Source organism: Echinops telfairi, unplaced genomic scaffold, assembly GCF_000313985.2.
Source record: "Echinops telfairi isolate 266 unplaced genomic scaffold, ASM31398v2 ScPeMD7_2;HRSCAF=8, whole genome shotgun sequence".
Classification (NCBI taxonomy): Eukaryota; Metazoa; Chordata; class Mammalia; order Afrosoricida; family Tenrecidae; genus Echinops; species Echinops telfairi.
This window is the reverse complement of record NW_022103898.1, coordinates 67,958,866-67,964,221: the sequence shown is the minus strand read 5'-3', so window position 1 is coordinate 67,964,221 and position 5,356 is coordinate 67,958,866. Positions and strand designations below refer to the sequence as shown.

At 42.1% G+C, this 5,356-nt stretch overlaps 1 protein-coding gene and 1 pseudogene across 1 annotated transcript in view; one reads left to right on the top strand and one right to left on the bottom strand.

Annotated features, from left to right (window-relative positions):
- LEMD3 (LEM domain containing 3) overlaps window positions 1-5,356 on the top strand; it is a 76,137-nt gene that overhangs the window by 13,827 nt on the left and 56,954 nt on the right. The gene's annotated exons all lie outside the window — the stretch shown is intronic.
- LOC105978393 lies at window positions 2,352-2,864 on the bottom strand (annotated as a pseudogene).

Below are 5,356 nucleotides of genomic sequence, written 5' to 3'. Positions count from 1 at the left end.
GTGTCTCCAGTGTTGTGCACTGTAGGGCTATGGGTCAATGAGGGGTGTTGTGTCTCATAGTGGTACTGGCCATGTGGTCCTCTCTGTGCACTGGCTGCTCTGAGCAGGGATATTGTCCTCAAGGCTTGGTGGTCCAGGATTTGCTCCATTGTCTCTTCCTCTCCCTTCATTTATTCCTGTGTGCTCTGATCAGATATGTCCCTCTCCCCAAGCTGTAACTTCAGTGCCGTTCTCTGAAGTAAATCTTTCTGGGGGGATGGGCGGCTGTCCACGTAGTTGGGGTTGGGGCGGACCCCCGTAAGCATTCATTATTTCATCATCTATCTCAGCAATTGGTTCATTAGTATCTTACTTAATATTTAAGTATTGGTAAGGTTATAAAAGAAATCCATAAACTTCTCCATTAGTAACAGTCACATGAAACAGTTAAGAAACATATTATGTGATAAGTACCACGTTTTCATAAAAGGGAAGAACTGACTGTGAGAGGCACAGTGCTGAATGAGGGAAAAGTCCATGATTTCAGTTGTAGAGTTTATTCTATAGGTAGACTGATGGAACTCCATGGGAGTTTTTAATTAGGAACTTGGCTGTTCCCTGGAGTTGATTTTGAACTTGTAGCTACCTCATGTGGCAGAAATGCCCCCATCAGTGTTCTAGACTGTAATTTTTACAGGAGCAGACTGCCAGCTCCTCTGGAGCCACTAGGTGTGCTTGAACTGCCAACTTTTTGCCAGAGCTGCTTAACCATTGCATTATCAGGGCGGCTCAGGCAAGTACTACATGATCACATGAGTAGGAGAAACATGTGGTGGTAGAGATAATAGAGTGACCGAGTTGGAGGGGAAGGTGTGAGGCAATGAGAACCTGTAGGAGGCTGATACAGTACTGGGATACAGTAGGTTCTGTGAGTAAGAGAAGCCATTTGATGGAAGAAATACAATTCTCCATCACTGACTATAGAGAAGAAAGGTAAGAGTCAAAGATTCTGTGATTATTAGTCTGGCTGACTGAGGCTGGTGATGCTATTGACAGCAGTCAGGCTTGTTAATATGCGATCTTGTTGGTGATAGAAGAGATGGATTTATTTGGGGCTTTTTGTTTCATGCTACTTATTTGGTAGGCCGATAAGTTTGGGAACCTCTGGGTGGGTCAGGGCTTGGCGTGAGTGCTGTTTACTAAAGGAACAGTAGATAACTACATAGTTTTCGGTTTTCCTGGGGGGGGGCGCTATTCTTGTGTTTGTATTTAAACCAAGATAAAGTTTTTTTTTTTAATGTGGCATTTCCCTCCCCAAATTTTTAATTTAAAAAGAAAAAAACAAAACAGCTTTTTAGGGGAAGTAGACTAGCCAAATGATCCAGAGCTTGGTATCTGAAATTAAAATAGGGATAAGGTTTCCTGAAAAATAATATCTGTCACTCTTGGAGCTTGAAAACAAGGCTATGCCTGAAGTTTCTCAGTTATAACTACTGTTTGAGGATAAAAAGTTGGTTACCTTTATAAAAATATTCCTGGGAACCCAGTGGCTTGCATAAATCTTGCTTGATGATTAAAACCTATGCTATGAAAGTACCTTTCATTTGAAAATTATCTCTAGAGAAATTTAGAATTGAAAAGCCATCAGTTAAAATTTATGAATCCTCACAAGTATATCCAGGGAGCCTGGTTTACGGAAACATTGGCGTATTTATCAAAGCTTGGTTTGAATATTGACCCTTCCACTTTGTAGCATTTTTGCTAATGGCTAATCACTTAGCTACAGAGGCCTGGGGGTGGAGTAGGTTATGCAAGAACAGCAGTTCAAACCCATCAATCCCTCCATGGGAAAAAGATGAAACTCTGCTCCCCAGAAGAGGTACAGCCTCAGAAACCCACAGGGCAGTTTTACCCTGTCCCGTAGGGTCGCTTTGAGTTAGAATCTACTCCGTGGCAGTGCAAGTTTTCTTTGGTAATTACTTAGCCACTACACACCTCAATGTCCTTTGTGTAAAATAGAGTTAAGTGAGAAAAAGAAATAATGCAAGTGAAGCAAGTGTCTTCCCCAGTACAGGACACCTTCAGTATTTACCTAATCCTATGTAATGCGATGTGCCAAACACTGAGCTGAGCAAGTAGTTATTTAGTCCCTTTTTCTAGGTACTTGTCCCAATTTATAGACTTAGAAACTGGAAACACCAAAAGTTTAGCAACTTGCCCAGGATCATGTAGGTAGAGATAATATTTGAACTCTGATCGTGGTTCTTTTTTTTTGAGCACTGTGTTTTATTTGTGGTCCTGTTAGGGCTGCATCCGCCGGCCCAGGGGGTGGGTGAGGTGGGGCGGGGGCAGGTAGAGGAAGGGAAGAGGGACTAGTAGGGGGCAGGCTGCAGCTGCCCTTTGTAGAGGTGTTCCGGGGCAGTGGCGACGGTGCGCATGTCCAGCTCGATGCTCCGAGCCCCGTTCTCCACATCCCCGATTTCCTTGAGTGCCTGATTGAAGTTCTCCACCATTCCGATCCCCTGGCCAGTCTGCTTAGCAAACTGGGCGGCCTGGACCTGCAGGGTTTTCAGCTCATGGTCCAACTTCCTCTGGTTCATGTAGGCTTGGGCCACACTAGAGTTTGGAGAAGGGGGGCGGTCACCCCACCCAACGAGTTGGGGGTGATCATCAGGGCCAGTGTCCCCATCTGACAAGCAATCGAGGGCTTGGTCTTAAACTTCAGGGGAAGGGGTTCCTACCCCACATTGAGGTGATCCACCAAAGCTTCTGTCCGGCAGGTTGCGGCAGTAAATAGCCTCTTGCCTCCTCTTCCCCTGCAGCTCCTTGTGCTCCTTCTGCTTGGCCTGGTGCTCTTTCAGCAGGCGGGACAGCATGGCCGCGTCAGGTCGGGCTGGGTTCCTGGGTCCCGAGCATGTAGGGTTCCTCCGGTTACACCTGGTCTCCTGCGGGGCCGAGGTCACTTGATGGCAATGTGCTGATCATGGTTCTTAACCACTCTACTAGATTGCCTCTTAATATGTACTTAGGAACTCAGTGTATGTTTTCTGCTATTAATATTGCTATTATTCAGAAAAGAACAAAGGATATTGATGGGAGAGATAGATAAATGCATGAAATTCTAGAAGTGCCAGGAAAAATCTGAAATCTAACATTAACCCCCAAAAGTATAAAATTGTACCCCTTCAACCATTAATAAACCTTGGAACTGTTCACGTTGTGTTTTAAATTAATTAATTGGTATGTAGGGGAATGTTTGCTGAATGCAAATTATATAATATGGAAAACTATAAAATATGATATCTTTAAATTTTATAAGATTTGCAGTCTCAAAACTGATAGGGAAAGTGGTTGTCTGTTTTGCTTAAACACTTTGTTCCATTAACTAAACTTTACATGGAATTCTCCTTTATACTTAATTCTGGAGCCATTTTAAAACAGCATCATGAATTTTTTTGGAGTTTCAAAGTTAACATCTTTGTAATTGTATTCCATTAACCTTACCTATCTGGAAAAAAATGTGAGTAAAAGGAAGCTTGCGATCTCAGTGGAAAAAGATACAGGTATATGTTGTATAATACCTCTTCCGGCATTGATGAGCCACATATTTATATTTTGTGGTTTAATGAAGTTTCTTGCTTGCTTTTTTAAGGGAACCCTAGGCTGCTAACTGCAAGGTCAGCAGTTCAAAACCACCAGCTGCTCTAAGGGGAAAATATTAGGCTTTCTACTCCTAAAGAGTTAGTCTTGGGAACTCACAGGGGCAGTTTTTCTCTGTCCTGTATGGTCTTTGTGAGATAGAATTGGCCTGATGGCAGTGAGCTTTGTTTGGTTTAGAATGATTTTAAAGACCCCAAACCCAGATTCATAAGTGGGACACAATAATAAGTAGGTGAATCATAAATGGGAAATATAATAAGTAGGTGAGGCAAAGGGCCATGGCTTTGGCCTCAAGCTCTCGGTTTTTGTCACGATAGTGGGAGGAAGCCGTTGTCTTTCAGGTGAGGGTAACATTGGGACAGAATGAGCAGATTCTCTTCCCCTCCCACTTGTTTCTTCCAACTCTGCCCCTCCCACTGTCACCTGCACGGCTTCTGGTTTGCCAGTAGTTCCAGCAGTGGTGGTGGCAAGAGTAAGCAGAACAGGGTCCTAAAAGATTTTAATAAGCTGTCCCCACACACCCAAATCGCATAACATCCTATTTCTCAGAAGATACCATGGCCTTTAAGTACCATACCTGTATTTAATATAGACTATACATAGTTTGGAGCTCTGGTGGCTTAGTGGTTACATATCAGACTGCCAACTGTAAGGTCAGTAGTTTGAAACCACTAGCCACTCTTTGGGAGGAAGAGGGAGCTTTCTACTCCCATAAACAGAATCTTGGAAACTCAGAGGACAGTTCTTCCCTGTTCTATAGGGTCACCAACTCCATGGCAGTGAGTATAGGTAGTTTGAGGTCCTTGGGTGGAGCCAGTAGTTTGAAGACAGCACTAACCTAGAGTTTGATAATTCAAACCCACCCAGTGATATTGGGAAAGGGCCTGGTAACCATCTTTATAGAAAAGAAGACATCTTTATAGCCAAGAAAACACCATGGAGTAGTTCTACTCTAACACACGAGATTACAGTGTGTTAGATGACAATGTGCTGTTTTGTTTAAATAAATAAATAATTTGTGGTAAACAAGTAATAGTATCGTCATTAGATTTATACTAATAGTATATCTTTATTATGGTCTAATATTTATTATACATGAATTGCCATGTGATTTGACAACACAGCCTATAATTAATCATGGACATTGTGATGACAATGATATATAACCTTAAAATCTATTGAAATTAAATTTAAATATAAATCATAAACTTTAAAGTAAACCAATCAATAGTATATTTGAACAGTGAGCCTTTGAATTCTAATAATGCCTGCTCAACTTGATTTTCATAAGTGTCATTTTTTCTTAATCGAGTCTAGGGTAGAAGAGCCATATTAAGAAATTTCACTTTAACATAGTGTCACAGCCAGGATTTGAGCCTATGATCTGACTTGAGAATTGAGAGTGTTAACCACTGAGCATAGAAGTTTGTAAAAATGCCTCAGGGGTGACATCTGACCTCTGATTTTATTCACAAAAGCGAGGAAGAATTGAACTGAACAGTGGCCTGAGGCTGTCAAGGCAGTGGTCAGACTTGCTTCCACCCCCATCCTTTACCAATTTACCTGTCTCCAACTGTCCTTGAAAATTCACTGCAACAACCACACCCAACTCGGACCATACTCAGATAATGGAGTTTGTTTGGGAAGTTAACTGGTTACAATTCAACATTAGAAATGCTTAGGCGATGTACAAATGCACTTTACACAATTGATGTGT